Source organism: Piliocolobus tephrosceles, chromosome 18, assembly GCF_002776525.5.
Source record: "Piliocolobus tephrosceles isolate RC106 chromosome 18, ASM277652v3, whole genome shotgun sequence".
Taxonomy (NCBI): Eukaryota; Metazoa; Chordata; class Mammalia; order Primates; family Cercopithecidae; genus Piliocolobus; species Piliocolobus tephrosceles.
The window spans coordinates 2,986,146-3,002,244 of record NC_045451.1 but is presented as its reverse complement, the minus strand read 5'-3'; the positions used below and the strand labels follow the sequence as shown (position 1 = coordinate 3,002,244).

Sequence of the window (16,099 nt, the reverse complement as noted above, 5' to 3'; positions counted from 1 at the left end):
GGTCGTGCAAACAGTAGGCGCCATTGTGATCCGGGTAGATTAAACCCGGAGCTTCTGGAGAGCGCTGTGGGTCGTGCATACAGTAGGCGTCAGTGTTATGTGGGGAGCGCTAGACCGTGCACACAGTAGGCGTCAGGAAGTGTTTTCCCCAATAATTTATGCGCCATGATACTTTGCTAAAGTCATAAAATAACTCGGATTTTGTTTTCCAAGGAAGAAAGGCTCAGAATTTAAAAGCAGGCAAACACAACCGGCCACCCCAAACCTTGGCCCTTCCAGCAGTCAGGAATTGACCTGCTTTCCGCCCCAGCCCGGAGCTTGAGGAGCGGACTTCACTGCGCAGGGGCAACGAGGCGCGCTCGCCGGTGCCGCGGTTCCCAGGTCGAGGGCAGTGGGGTAGGGGGCGCCGCGCCTTTTCTCGCGGGCGCTGTGGTTCCCCTGCGGCCTTGGACGCGAGTCTTCCCCCGGCAGGCCTGGTTCCTGGTTCTGGTCACCCGTGCAGCTGCAGCGGCGCTCCGCGTTTGGAAAGGGTTCTGAAGGGGCTCTAAGGGGGAGTAGGCGCCTGGGACTCCGTATGGGAGTTGGTGTGTTATGCCTTGACTTGCCTTATTTTTTTGTAACTGGTTAGCTTAGTGACTCAAGTGTTCCCCTTTTCTTGGGGATGAGTAAACTGAGGCTCGTTAAAGAGCTTGTGACCAAAGAACACAGATGCCCCAGAGAAAGGTCGGGCTTGGAAACTACAAGGGTTATGCTAATTTTGTGCTTAGGAAGAAAGAGGTAATGGGTAGGAATCAATGTAAACTTACCCCATAGGCCACACCAAACCAGGAGTTCTTGTCGTGATTGCACTTGGTAGAGTTAACACACGTGCACATTAGGGAAACGTTGGTGGTCAACAGGCGATTCAGCGAGCGTTCGCACACCTGATGGACCTTTGTGGGCTGCTGGAGCGATGTGGGCTGCACCGTGACCCGGGTATGCAGATTTGTATGTAGTTAGGTAACAGCAGTGCTCAGAATTTTGATTAATGGTTGATGGTGTCTGGAAGGGAGTCTTTGTTGCCTCTCCCACTTTGGAGTTTTGGCCTTGACCTTATTTTGTTAGTTTAATTTTTTGGTTTTATTTTGTTAATATGGCGTCTGCCAAAAATAATGTAAGGTGCGGTGTCTCAGTTACTTGGAAGAAGGCTTAACACAGAGAAAGAATGTAAAATTTCCGTGGCCACAGGTGGGGCACGCATTCCCCCAGTGTCCGCATCTCACCGATGGTATCCCTCTCCACCTGGTGTTTCACCCTCAGGCCTCAAGAATTATTCCATTTCTTTTATCCCCCAACACACTTCCTGATTTAGTCTTGCAGCTTCTACCTCGGGAACGTATTTCCAGTGGGCCCTCCTCTTTCCATCTCCAGAGGCGCTCCCTGGCCCAGCCGCCCTCTCCGGGCTGGAGGGCTGCAGCCCTCTTCCTGGGCCCTGCTAGTCCTGGGCTCCTATAAATAAATCGGTCACTCGGCAGCGTGGATGATCTTGTTAAATGTAAATCAGATGGCCACACCCTGATTAAAACCCTGCAATTGGCTTCCTCATCCCTTTAACAGAAACCCACACTCCTCCAGGATCCTGTTGATGGGGCGTTGTCTGGCTCTTCTCTCTTTTCTTGCTCTGGCGTGCAGTCTTCTGTTTTCCTTGATACCACATTAGTTTTTGTCTCAGGGCATTTGCCATTTCCTAGTCTGAGAAACACCTGTTGCTACTCTGTGGCTCCAGGTGCTTTAGTGTCTTCAGAGGGGCCTTCCTCAAACCTGCTTAAAAGTAACCTTTCCCTTCTTAACACCAGTCCTCCTGTAGCAAAGTGGTTCTCAAACTGTGGTTCCTGGACCCATGGGGGTTCCCTGAGATGTTTTCAGGACTCTGTAAGGTAAATACCATAGTGAGACTAAGACGATTAGGCTTTTTCACTCCGTTAATTTTTGCACTAATTGTACAAAAGCAATTTTTGGCACAACTGCTGACATCTTAGCACAAATCTAGGTGGTGGTGGCGGTCCCTAAGAGTAAGGCTGCATTACCTTTATATATCACAGTCAACAGGAACAGGTTGCACCAGAGAAAATGCAGAATACATATGACAATCTAGCTGTCTTCTATTAATCGAGACATTACAAAGATTTGTAAAAATGAAAACCATTCTTTCTATTTTTGGGGAAGATATGTTTTTCATAAAAATATGTTAACGTAGTAGACATTTTAAATGAAGAAATATTTTAAAAATTGATTAGTTTTAATTTATAATAGGACAAACATCAATAGATACAACTTACATAAACTAAAAGACTTTGAGGGCCTCTTTTTGTTTTGTTTTGTTTTAAATAGAGATGGGGTCTCACAATGTTGCCCAGGCTGGCCTTGAACTCCTGGGCTCAAGTGATCGTCCCACCTCAGCCTCCCAGAGTTTTGGGATTACAGGCATGAGCCACTGCTTCCAGCTGAGGGCTGCATTTAAGTATGTATAAAAGGGACCTGAAACCAAAATGAGGAACGTTGCTCTATCAGTCACTGTGTTAATCATGTTTCTCATAAGTGAGATGGTTTTATTTTCTCTGTTGCCTTATTATGAATTTTATTCCTAAGAAAACTGCAAGGGAGGTAGGGATTTTTACAGATCGGGAAATTAAGCTCAGAGCGGATACCTGATTTTTTTTTCTTTTTGAATTGGAGTCTCTATTGCCCAGGCTGGAGTGCAGTGGCGCGATCTCAGCTCATTGCAACCTTTGTCTCCTGAGTTCAAGCAATTCTCCTGTCTCAGCCTCCTGAGTAGCTGGTATTACAGGCGTGAGCCACCGTGGCTGGCTTTTTTTTTTTTTTTTCTTTTGTATTTTTAGTAGAGATGGGGTTTCACCATGTTGATCAGGCTGGTCTCGAACTCCTGGCCTCAAATGATCTGCCCGCCTCGGCCTCCCAAAGTACTGGGATTATAGGTGTGAGACACCGCACCCAACCTGGAAACCTGATTTGGAAAGTCCACCCAGTTAGTGAGTGGCAGTTGGGAACTGGTTCTCCATTTGAGTCCAAAGCATGAATTTTAGGCCTGTCACGGTGGCTCACACCTGTAATCCCAGCACTTTGGGAGGCTGAGGTGGGCAGATCACTTGAGGCCAGGAGTTCGAGACCAGCGTGGCCTACATGGTGAAACCCCCATCTGTACTAAAAAAAAAAAAAATACCAAAATTAGCCAGGCATGGTGGCTGGCGCCTGTAGTGCCAGCTACTTGGGAGTGCTGAGGCATGAAAATCGCTTGAGCCCAGGAGATGGATGTTGCAGTGAGCTGAGACTGCACCACTGCACTGCAGCCTGGGTGACAGAGGGAGACTCAGTCTAAAAAAAAAAAAAAAAAAAAAAAGGCGTGCATTTTAGCGTTCTGCCTTGATAAATATAAAGCCCTGCATGTGCATTAATTCCCGTATTCAACAACTTTTGTTGTTGTTGTTGTTGAGACAGCGTTTTGCTCTTATTGCCCAGGCTGGAGTGCAGTGGCACGATCTCGGCTCACTGCAACCTCTGCCTCCTGGGTTCAAGTGATTCTCCTGCCTCAGCCTCCCGAGTAGATGGGACTACAGGCGCATGCCGCCATATCTGGCTAATTTTTTTGGATTTTTAGTAGAGATGGGGTTTCACCATGTTAGCCAGGATGGTCTCGAACTTCTGACCTCATGATCCCCCCCCCCCCGTGGCCTCCCAAAATGCCGGGATTACAGGTACGAGCCACTGTGCCCGGCTCCACAACTATTTTTAAAGCACTTCCTGTGATAGGTGAGCCCTGTGCTAGGGTCTAGGAACACAAAGCTGAACAAGAAACATGATCTCTGGGTATCCTTATAATGGTTCATGGTGACGGATCGGGCACTTGAAGTCTAGGCTTCCTGGAGAAAATGATGTTAAAATTGAAATCTAAAGAAATGAGTAAGAAGAGGCCCACTGAAAGAAGGTTAGTTGAAGCAGTCAGGACGTGAGAAGTGAGTCTCATCGGCATCGATGGGCAGCCTTCATTCAGCACTTGCTGTGTCCCTGGCGCTATCCTGGGGGTAGAAGGATGAGTGAGATATGCTTTTTTCCTTTATCGTAATTATTTTAGCAATAATGTGACCTTGAGGGAAACCACATTTTGGAATCTTGTATGACTTCAATCTGTTTTTTCCAATGGAATGGTGCAAAATTTTTCTTTTTGGCTTGTGCCTTTAGTTGGCCTCCTGCTGTTTCTTTTTCCTTTTGGAGGGATATTTGCAATACTTAGTTCATTTCCAGAGAGCGGAGGCAGGCAGACTATGAGTCCAATGGATAAACAAGTCTTTTCCTGATTAGGTTACCAGTTCAGGAATTTTCGGTTTTCTTGGATGAATTCAAAGAGTCCAAGGGGAGGGCACCACCAGCGTAAGCTAGGGGTAGTAGGACTTTACCTTTTTTTTTTTTATTTGAGACAAGGTATTGTTCTGTCGCCCAGGCTGGAGTGCAGTGGCACGATCTTGGTTCACTGCAACCTCCGCCTCCCGGGTTCAAGTGATTGTCCTACCTCAGCCTCCCGAGTAGTTAGGATTACAGGTGCATGCCACCACGACTGGCTAATTTTTTGTATTTTTAGTAGAGATGGGGTTTCACCATGTTGGCCAGGCTGTTTTTGAACTTCTGACCTCAGGTGATCCAGCTGCCTTGGCCTCCAAAAGTGCTGGGATTACAGGTGTGAGCCACTTGTCCCACTAAACTTTACCTTTTTAAGAGGCAGGAGGTAGCCAGAGCTGTAATACCCTTAGGCTTATGGTAACAGTGGAGTACTTACTTGCTTCAGGGAGACAGCTTCTGCTTAAAATAGTAACTTTCTAATAATATTAGGTATGTATCCAAGGATGAAACCCTCCACTTTCCATAATTGAACTTTTTAGGTAGGCAGAAATTTGGAGTATTTATTTATTTTGGAGACGGAGTCTTGCTCTGTTGCCCAGGCTGGTGTGCAGTGGCGTGACCTGGGCTCATTGCAACCTTCGCCTCCCGGGTTCAAACAATTCTCCAGTCTCAGCCTCCCAAGTTGCTGAGACCACAGGCACATGCCGCCATGCCCAGCTAATTTTTTATATTTTAGTAGAGACAGGGTTTCACCATGTTGCCCAGGCTGGTCTTGAACTTCTGAGCTGAGACAATCTGCCCGCCTTGGCCTCCCAAAGTGTTAGGATTACATGTGTGAGCCACTGTGGAGTATTCAGTATTTTGAAGGAAGTGTGATTAGATAACCTCTAAATATTTTGTAATCCTGGCATTAAGTAGTGATATCACATGGGTTCAAAACCTTGGTCTTTCATACAAAACGAGCTTGGGAAAAGCTTTAGTGTAAACCATAATTCCTTATTAAATAAAGTCAATTCCATACTTTTGGAATGCTTTTTATATTTCACGCCTTTACGTTTTCTGTGTGTACAGAGATAATTTGTCTCTGCTTTCAAGAAAGTAGCAGTGTTTTTCAAGCTGTTTTTTGTTATAGAACTTTTCTTCACATGAAGTATCATGGCAAGGCCTGGTGCATGGTTCTCACCCTTGACAGCTCAGCATTATGGAATCTCCTGGGGGAGGATTTTTTTTTTTGACCGAGTCTCGCTTTGCGCCCAGGCTGGAGTGCAGTACCGTGATCTCAGCTCACTGTAATCTCTGCCTCCCGGGCTCAAGCCATCCTCCCACTTCAGCCTCCTGAGTAGCTGGGACTATACCCTTGCGCCACCATGCCTGGCTAATGTTTGTATTTTTGGTAGAAATGGGGTTTTGCCATGTTGCTCAAGCTGGTCTCAACTTCCTGGACTCAAGCGATCCCCTGCCTCGGCCTCCCAAAGTGTTGGGATTATAGGCATGAGCCACTGCACCCAGCTAGCTTAGGATTGCTAAGAGAAGCCAGAAATGTGTATTTTATTTGAAACCTCTTTGTTGTTACATTTAAGTAACTATTTTATTCGCAAAAAACATCTGCCTAGGAAAGTGCACAAGTTGTAGGTGAGGAGCTTCATGAGTTTTCCTGTGGAGCCAGCAGCCAGAGCGTTTGTGCCCCTCGCAGTCACTGGCCCTCCCCGCACTGTCCTGGCTTCTGATACCACATGTTAGCTGTACCTGTTTTTGTTTCGGGTTTTCTTTTTTGAGATGGAGTCTCACCCTGTCGCCAGGCTGGAGTTCTGTGGTGCAATTCCCACTCAATGCAACCTCTGTCTCCTGGGTTCACTTGATTCTCCTGCCTCAGCCTCCTGAGTAGCTGGGATTACAGGCACGTGCCACCACGCCGGGCTAATTTTTTGCATGTTAGTAGAGACGGGGTTTCACCCTATTGGCCAGGCTGATCTTGATCTTCTGACCTCGTGATCCACCCACTTTGGCCTCCCAAAGTGCTGAGATTACAGGTGTGAGCCAGTGCGCCCAGCTAGCTTTAGCTATTTTTGAACTATATTGAATTTATAGTATGAACCCATATTTTTTCTGGCTTGATTCATTCAATATTTATTTTTATGAGATTATTCCTGTTGCTATGCAGCAGAACTGTGTTTTTTTGATAGGTATATAGTATTCCATTGTATGAACCTGCCATAAATTACTTTTCTCCTCTTGATATTTGGGTTATTTCCAGTTTCTGGCTCTTTTGAATAAGTGTTGCTACAAACTTTTATGTATTTCTGGGCCACAGTGGATACAGCCAGCCACTCTCCCAGTGACAGTCCCGGCTTCCTCGCCTACCAGCAGGGGACGTGCAAGCATTTGTTCCGCAGGCTCAGTAGCACTTAGTATCGCCTCTCCGGGGGGATTCAGTCTTTCGGCTTCCCTGGGCCACACTGGAAGAAGAACTGTCTTGGGCCATACATAAAATATGCTAACACTAATGGTAGCTGGTGAGGTTAAAAAAGAAAAAATTGCAAAAAATATCTCATAATGTTTTAGGCAAGTTTACGAATTTGTATTGGGCCATATTCAGAGCCATCCTGGGCTGCATGTGGACTGTGGATTGGACAAGTTTGGTCTGTCCCTTTATTGCTTAGCTGTTTTGGTATGTATAGTGGTATCTCATTTTGATTTTTATTTTGAGTTCTATGCTAATACGGTTTTTATGTTTGTCAGCCATTTGTTCTCTTTTGCTAAGCTCTGTTGAAGACCTTGACCTGTTTTTCTACTGGGACATATATATTTTAAAATTAATGCTTTCTTTTCTAGAGCAGTTTCATGCTTACCCAAAATTGAGCAGATAATATGGAGCAGATAGTATGGAGACACCTTCTGTCTCTCCTCACAGTTTCTGGTATTAGTGACATCCTGCGTTAGTGTAATAAGTTTAGCCGATGTTGATACATTGTTATTAACTAAAGCCCATCGTTTGCATTAGGATATATTTTCTGTGTTGTGCATTCCATGGGTTGGACAAATGCATATCTGCCGTACAGTGTCATACAGAATAGTTTCACTGCCCTTTGCTCCATCTATTCATCCATCCCTTCCCCAATCAATGGCAAGCACTGATATTTTTATTGTCCTTACAGTTTTGCCTTCCCCAGAATGTCACATAGTTGGAAGCATTCAGTATGCAACCTTTCAGATTGGTTTTGAGTAAGCAACATTCATTTGCATTCCTCTGTGTCTTTTCAAGGCTTGATAGGTATTTCATTTTGTTGCTGAATAATATTCCACTGTATGGATGTATCACATTTATCCACTTACATTTTGAAGAACATCTTGGTTGCTTCCAGTTTTTAGCAGTATGAGTAAAGTTGCTATAAATATTAGTGTGCTCTTTAGTGTTGGATGTAAGTTCTCAAGTCACTGGGGTAAATCTCGGGGACTGTGGCTGCTGAATTGTATGGGAAAACTATGTAGTTTTTTCTAACAGGCTGCCAAGCTGTTTTCCAAAGTGGTTGTACCATTTTGTATTCTCACCAGGAATGAATGAGACTTTCTGTTGTACATCCTAATCAGCATTTGGGATTAATTAGTTTTTTGGATTTTAGCCATTCTGTTAGGAGTGTACTGGATATCTCATTTTAATTTGCAATTTCTATCATGTGTTTTCAACAATACGATAATATTTCAACAACATAATTTTCAACATATGATGTTGAGCATCTTCTCATAGGCTTATTTGCTATCTGTGTATCTTCTTTGGTGAAGGGCTGTATGTTGTTTTATTACTGATGGATAGGAGTTCTTTATATACTCTGGATGAGTTTTTTGTAGTCTCCTATTCACTCTTTTAAAGATACGCTCTAATCAATTAAACAAGTTCTTAATACCAGTTTGTCAGTTCTTTAGTACTTTTTGGATCTATTTAAATAATATTTGACCACTGTAATATTTTCCTATGTTTTCATCTAGAGGCTTTATTGTTTTACATCTTTATTTTATTTTTTTGAGAGGGGGTCTTGCTCTGTCCCCCAGGCTCGAGTGCAGCAGTGTGATCTTGGCTCACTGCAACCTCTGCTTCCTGGGTTCAAGTGATTCTTGTACCTCAACCTCCTGAGTAGCTCAGATTACAGGTGCGTACCACCGCACTTGGCTAATTTTTTGTATTTTCAGTAGGCATGGGGTTTCACCATGTTGGCCAGGCTGGCCTCCAACTCCTGGCGTCAAGTGGTCCGCCCACCTTGGCCTTCCAAAGTGCTGAAATTACAGGTATGAACTGCCGCACCCAGCCATATGTGTCACCTTAGATTGACACTTCATCTGAATGTGATTTGAAGAGGGAAAGGGCAGGATTTTTTTTTTTTTTTTTACATATAGTTATCCAATTAATCTGCAGTATTTATTGGAAATACCATTTTTGTCTTTTTATGTGGCTGCAAATCAGGCAAAGAATTGTTCTGTACTTGATTCTTTTCCATTGTTTTTTTTGTTCCTGGCTAGTCAATTTCACGCTGTCTTAATTATGCTATTCCGAGTCTTGGTGTCTAGTATGGGAAATGTAAGTCCTCCATTTAGTTTTTAATTTTTGCGATCATCTTGACAATTGTTGGTCTTTTCAATTTCATGTAGCTTTTTGGATAAGCATATAAATTTTCATTAAACAAACTTTCTGGGATCTTGATCACATTATATTGACTATATAGATAATGTGGGTGGAGCTAATGTCTTTACAGTCTTGCGTCTTTGAATCTAAACACAATCTCTCCAATCATTTCTTTCCTCGTTATCATCTCAGTCATGTTTTGGGACTTCAAGATAGAGGACTTATACAAATATTGTTAAATTTACTCCTAGATATTTGATATTTCCTGAAACTATTGTTGATGGTATTTTAAAAATTTCATTTTCTGTATGTTGCTTGTTTATAGAAATACAATTGGATTTTAAAAATTGATATCGTATCGAAAGTCTTTTACATATTTATTATTTGTGATAGTTTGTAGACTCTTTTGGAATTTTTTCTATAATCATATTTGTAAATATTGACAGTTTTATTTCTTCATTTCTAATTTTCATCACTTTCGTTACTATTTTTTCTGGCTCATTGTACTGGCCAGGATCTCTTCTATAATGGTGAATGAATGTGGTGAATAAGGGACATTCTTGACTTGTTCCCAACTGCAGGAGGAAAATTATATTATTAACTAGGGTGCTTGTTGTGGGCTTTTTTTGGGGGGGTGGAGGTAGATATTATCAGATTACATAAGTTTTATTTCTGTTTTGCTAAGTGTTTTTTATCATGAATGGGTCTTGAATTTTATCATGTTTGTTTTGTATTTATTGTGGTGATCATGTGATTCTTCTCTTATATTTTGTTGATAGGGTGGAAAATGTTGATTTTTCTAATGGTAAGTCAAACTTGTGTCCCTGGGATACAAGCAAACTTGTTGTGATGTTATTCTTTTTTGTATATCTGGATTTGATTTGTACATACTTTATGCTTTCTATATCTGTGTTTATGAGCCACATTGGACTACAGTTTTATTTTTTTATATTGCCATTCTCAAGTTTTGATATCAGTATTTTCCTGGCTTCATAAAATAGGTTGGAAAGTCTTCCTTTATTTTCTTTTCTCTGTAAGAGTTTATAATAAGGTTGACATTATATTGTTTTTAAATCTTTGGTAGAATTCCCCGTTAGAATCATCTGGTCTTTGAGATTTCTTTGGGGAAATTTTATATTTTTAATTTTTAAAATAATGTAAAAAAATAGACATGAGGTCTTGTCACGTTGTCTAGGCTTGTCTTGAAAACTCCTGGGCTCAGGTAGTCCTCTCACCTTGGCCTCCCAAAGTGCTGGGATTACAGACATGAGCCATCATGCCTAGGCCTTTTGGGGAAAATTTTAAATTGCAGATTCAATTTCTTTTTTTTTTTTTTTTAATTTTTTTATTATACTTTAAGTTCTAGGGTACATGTTCATAACGTGCAGGTTCGTTACATATGTATACTTGTGCCATGTTGGTGTGCTGCACCCCATCAACTCGTCAGCACCCATCAATTCATCATTTATATCATGTATAACTCCCCAATGCAATCCCTCCCCCCTCCCCCCTCCCCATGATAGGCCCCAGTGTGTGATGTTCCCCTTCCCGAGTCCAGGTGATCTCATTGTTCAGTTCCCACCTATGAGTGAGAACGTGCGGTGTTTGGTTTTCTCTTCTTGTGATAGTTTGCTAAGAATGATGGTTTCCAGCTGCATCCATGTCCCTACAAAGGACGCAAACTCATCCTTTTTTATGGCTGCATAGTATTCCATGGTGTATATGTGCCACATTTTCTTAATCCAGTCTGTCACAGATGGACATTTGGGTTGATTCCAAGTCTTTGCTATTGTGAATAGTGCTGCAATAAACATACGTGTGCATGTGTCTTTGTAGTAGAATAATTTATAATCCTTTGGGTATATACCCAGTAGTGGGATGGCTGGGTCATATGGTACATCTAGTTCTCAATTTCTTTAGTATATATGAGACAACTGAAGTTTAAAATTTTACTTTGTGTCAGTTTTGGTATATTTTACAATTTATTGACAGAACATTATTCATAAGTATCTCTCATTATCTTTTTATGACTGTAGGCTCTGTAGTGATGACCCTCCTCTTTTCTCTGATGATGGAGATTGTGCTTTTTCTTATTTTTTTTCTTAGTCATGACAGGGTTTATCAATTTTAACAGTCTTCTCAAAGAACCAAGTTTGGACTTTCAGTTTGATTTAGATGTTTGTTTTACATACCAGTAGTTTCTTCCCTTTATCATTTTCCTCCTTCTATTTTCCTTAGGGTTTTTTTTTTCATTTCAGGTTTTAATGAAAGCTTGTATATAAGACTACTTTGTTCCTGCATCTACTCAATTGTTTCTTCCTTATATTTGCCCTTTTACTTTTCTACTTGGCGAGATGTGGCCTTCCGTACAAGGATCTTTTTGCGGTCTGTGTCCAGTTTTGGCCTAGTGAGAACCACTTGCTGGGGTGAATGCCTGCATGCACAGTTGTGCCATTAGCCTTTTCCCGCTGCACCCGTTCAATGTAGAGGACATATTTCTTCCTGTAAACCCGGACGACTTTGCCAGTTTGCTGACCTTTATAGTGTCCTTGTATAACCTGAACATCATCCTTTTGGATGGGCATTGATCGAGCATTGTACTTGTCTCTCAGCTCTTTGGAAAGAAGGGAAGACAAAAATCTTCCTGTGAATGTGGGAAGGTGCATTGAAATGCCTTTTGTGGTTTTTACTTTGGTCAGAAGTCACAAAGGGATTGAACTTCATTTTGGCTGCTCCCGCTTCAGTCATGGCCACAAAAGGGAAGAGAACTACATACACGCCGCTTCCGGTTCTGTACCTACATTTTATTTTATTTGATTTATTTGTTTTTCTTCTCATCTTCTTGATATGGATACTTAACTAATTTTCAGCCTTTCTTATTTTCTAATATATACATTTAAGGTTGTAGGTATTAAGGCTATTGGCATTTCTACAGTTTTAACTGCATCCACCAAGTTTTGATATGGTTTATTCTTGTCTTCAGTAAGTTCAAGATTATTTTCTGATTTCTATTGTGATTTCTCATAAGTTATTGAAAAAGATGTGGCCTAATTTTAAAATTACCTTCATTGTTATTGATTTCTAGTTTACTTGAATTGTTGTCAGAGAACTTACCTTGAATTACTTAATTATTTGAAAACTTCTTGGGTCTTTTCATGTTATGTGGTTTTATTTGGTAAATGTTCCATGTGCAGTTGATAAGAACGTGTATCTTTTTTTTCTGTCAGTTACTCAGAAAAGTGTATTAAATATTAAGTTCTCCTATGATTGTGAATTTGTCTATTCTTATATTCTGTCAATCTTTATATCTTGAGCTACATTTTTAACCATACAAATTTAAAGATCTTATATTTTTCTGGTATAGTAACCCTTTTATCATTATGAAGTAAGTCACACTTTATATCTAGTAATGATTTTTGCCTTAAAGCCTCCTTTGTTCGATATTGGTACACCTACATCATGACTGCTTTGGTTAGTGTTCTAACAGTTATTTCTTTTTCAATTCTTTTACTTTGTCTTTCTATCCTTATATGTAAGTTGTATCTCTTGCAAGCAGCCTATAGTTAAGTTTTTCTAAGTATGGCCTAATGATCTTTATCTTTAACTGATATGCTGATTTTAAGTACGTTTAAGGCTGTTTTGAGACGTAGTTTTCTACTTGATTCATCATTTTATATTTCCCTTTCTTTCTTGCCTTCTTTTTTTTTTGAGACGGAGTCTCGCTCTGTCGCCCAGGCTGGAGTGCAGTGGCCAGATCTCAGCTCACTGCAAGCTCCGCCTCCCGGGTTCCCGCCATTCTCCTGCCTCAGCCTCCGGAGTAGCTGGGACTACAGTACAGGCGCCCGCCACCGCGCCCGGCTAGTTTTTTGTAGTTTTTAGTAGAGACGGGGTTTCACCGTGTTAGCCAGGATGGTCTCGATCTCCTGACCTCGTGATCCGCCTGTCTCGGCCTCCCAAAGTGCTGGGATTACAGGCTTGAGCCACCATGCCCGGCCCTTTCTTGCCTTCTTTTGGCTCAATAAAGTATTTTTAAGTGCCATTTATACCTCTCCATTCATTAGCCTGCTATTTGTACTTCTTTTTTTGTTTTTTTGAGACCAAGTCTTGCTCTGTTGCCCAGACTAGAGTGCAGTGGTGCAGTCTCAGCTCACAGCAACCTCTGTCTTCCAGGTTCAAGCCATTCTCCTGCCTCAGCCTCCTGAGTAGCTGGGCTTACAGGCGCCCGCCACCACGCCCAGCTAATTTTTGTATTTTTAGTAGAGACAGGGTTTCACCATGTTGACCAGGCTGGTCTTGAACTTCTGACCTTGTGATCCACCCACCTTGGCCTCCCAAAGTGCTGGGATTACAGGCTGAGCCACCACGCCTGCCCGGTACAGTCTTTATAATTTTTTTTCTTTGAGGCAGGGTCTCACTCTTTCAGTTGCCCAGGCTGGAGTGCAGTGGTGCGAGCATAGCTCATTGCAGCCCCAAACTCCTGGGTGCAAGTGATTCTCCTGCCTCAATTTCCCAAGTAACTGGGACTACAGGTGCCCACCACCATGCCTGGCTAAATTTTTATGTTTTATTTTTTAAAGAAAGGATCTTGCTATGTTGCCCTTAAACTCCTGGCCTCAAATTATCCTCCTGCCTTAGCTTCCCAAGTAGCTGGGACTGCAGGTGTGAGCCACCATGCCTGACCCTTTTCTCCTTCTTGCTGGTGCCCTTTGATGCACAAAGGTTTTATTTTCATTTATTTGTTTTTTTTGAGACACAGTCTTGCTCTGATGCCCAGGCTGGAGTGCAGTGGTGCAGTCTCAGCTCACAGCAACCTCTGTCTTCCAGGTTCAAGCGATTCTCCTGCCTCAGCCTGTGGAGAAGCTGGGATTACAAATGTGTGCCACCACCCCTGGCTAATTTTTGTATTTTTAGTAGGGATGGGGTTTTCCCATGTTGGCCAGGCTGGTCTCGAACTCCTGGCCTCAAGTGATCCGCCCCCCGCAGCCTCTCAAAGTGCTGGGATTACAGACATGAGCCACCGTGCCCAGCGTTCACAAAAGTTTTAAATTTTATTTTATTATTTATTATTATTTTTTTATTTTTATTTTTATTTTTTTTTAAATTTTAACAGAGTGCCATTTATGTTTTTTTCCTTTGGTTATTTGTAGCTTTTCGTGTCAAATTTAAGATACTGTTGCCAAATCCATAGTCATGAAGCTTGTCCCTTATGTTTTTCTTCTAGGAGATTTATAGTTTTAGTCCTTAAATTGAAGTCTTTGATCTGATTTAATTTTTGTATATGGTATGAGGTGAAGGTCTGAATTCTTTTTTTTGTTTTCTTTTTTCAAAGTTTTTTGAGACAGAGTTTCACTCTTGTTGCCCAGACTGGAGTGCAGTGGTGGAATCTCGGTTCACTGCAACCTCTGCCTCCTGGGTTCAAGCAATTCTCCTGCCTCAGCCTTTTGAGTAGCTGGGATTATAAATGTGTGCCACCATGCCCGGCTAATTTTTGGTTATTTTAGTAGAGACAGGGTTTCGCCATGTTGGCCAGGCTGGTCTTGAACTCCTGATGTCAGTCGATCCACCTGCCTCAGCCTCCCAAAGTGCTGGGATTACAGGCTTGAGCCACCACACCCGGCTTTGAGTTCATTTTTTAACCTGTGTATATCCACTTCGGCTAGAACTATTTATTGAAGAGACTGTTCTTGCCTCATTGAATGGTACTGGCATTCTTGTCAAAAATCAATGGATGATAAATATATGTGTTTACTTCTGAACTCTCACTAGTGTCTCTGTCCTTTTGCCAATGTATCATACTGTTTTGATGTGTCAATGATACTTTATGTCAAGACACATTAAGATGAATAGATAGCCATTAGAATTAGTTATTTGTGTGTCACTTAATGTCACCTCACAAATTGCTGGTGGTACATGTCATACTTAGAAGACACTGCACATTTTTAGAAAATATATACTTTTGCATCATTGGGCAGCAAACTAGGCTCAAATACTCATCATCATCACATTTATCAGCTTGAAGATGCTTGGCAGAGAACATTCAGTGGATGGGTTAAAAACGTGGAGTGAAGTATGTTGGTCTTGGGCACAGAATTGAGAAAGAGACAACTGTCTTTATTGTGTTAATTTTCATAAAATTATTATTTAGGAGAACAACCGGTCTTTTTATCCCATGACTAAGACAAAGGGCCTTATCAGCTTTAGGGAGATTGTGGTTAAGTAAACATTAGAGTTTTTTACTATGGAAAATAATGCCTAGTGCATATAAACCTTTAATGCCTTTATCACCCAGGGACTTCACTGTGGTGGGAGGAGTGCTGTGACCTGTGGAAAGTCGTGGAAATTTCAAGGATTGCAGTCGTGATGGCTATGATTCCAGATGGAGTCACAGTTTACAATTTAGTGCAGGAGTTGGCAAGTACTCTTTCTTGCCAAGGGTCAGATGGTAAATGTTTTAGGCTTTGTAGGTTGTACGGCCTCTGTTGTAATCACTCAGATCTGCTATATGCCTGAGTTTCAGCAAACCTTTGTGTACCAAAAAGGCTAGGCCATAGTTACTTGACCCCCAATCTAGAGGAAAAGACAGGAAGAGAAAAGAAAGTTATGTATTATAGCACTTTACCTTTGAGTAAACTATGTTGATATGTAACACACAGAGAAGAACAGAAATTGTGGTTGGTTCAATGAATTTTTCACAATGAGAACTCACTTACATAGTCAGCACCTAGATTAAGAAAGAAGACAGTGGCACCTGGCCAGGCACGGTGGCTCACACCTGTAATCCCAGCTAAAAGGGAGGCTGAGACGGGAGATCATGAGGTCAGGAGATCAAGACCCTCCTGGCTAACACAGTGAAACCCCGTCTCTACTAAAAATAAAAAAAAATTAGCTGGGCGTGGTGGCAGGGGCCTATAGTCCCACCTACTCGGGAGGCTGAGGCAGGAGAATGGCCTGAACCCGGGAGGCGGAGCTTGCAGTGAGCCGAGATCCTGTCACTGCACTCCAGCCTGGGTGACAGAGCGAGACTCCATCTTAAAAAAAAAAAAAGAAAAGAAGACAGTGGCACCCTAAGAAATCTTAATTGTGCTCCATCCC

General features: G+C 42.0%; 1 pseudogene; it reads right to left on the bottom strand.

Annotated features, from left to right (window-relative positions):
* Window positions 1–332: 332 nt before the first annotated feature.
* Window positions 333–11,731, bottom strand: LOC111551027 (annotated as a pseudogene).
* Between the last annotated feature and the right edge of the window lie 4,368 nt (window positions 11,732–16,099).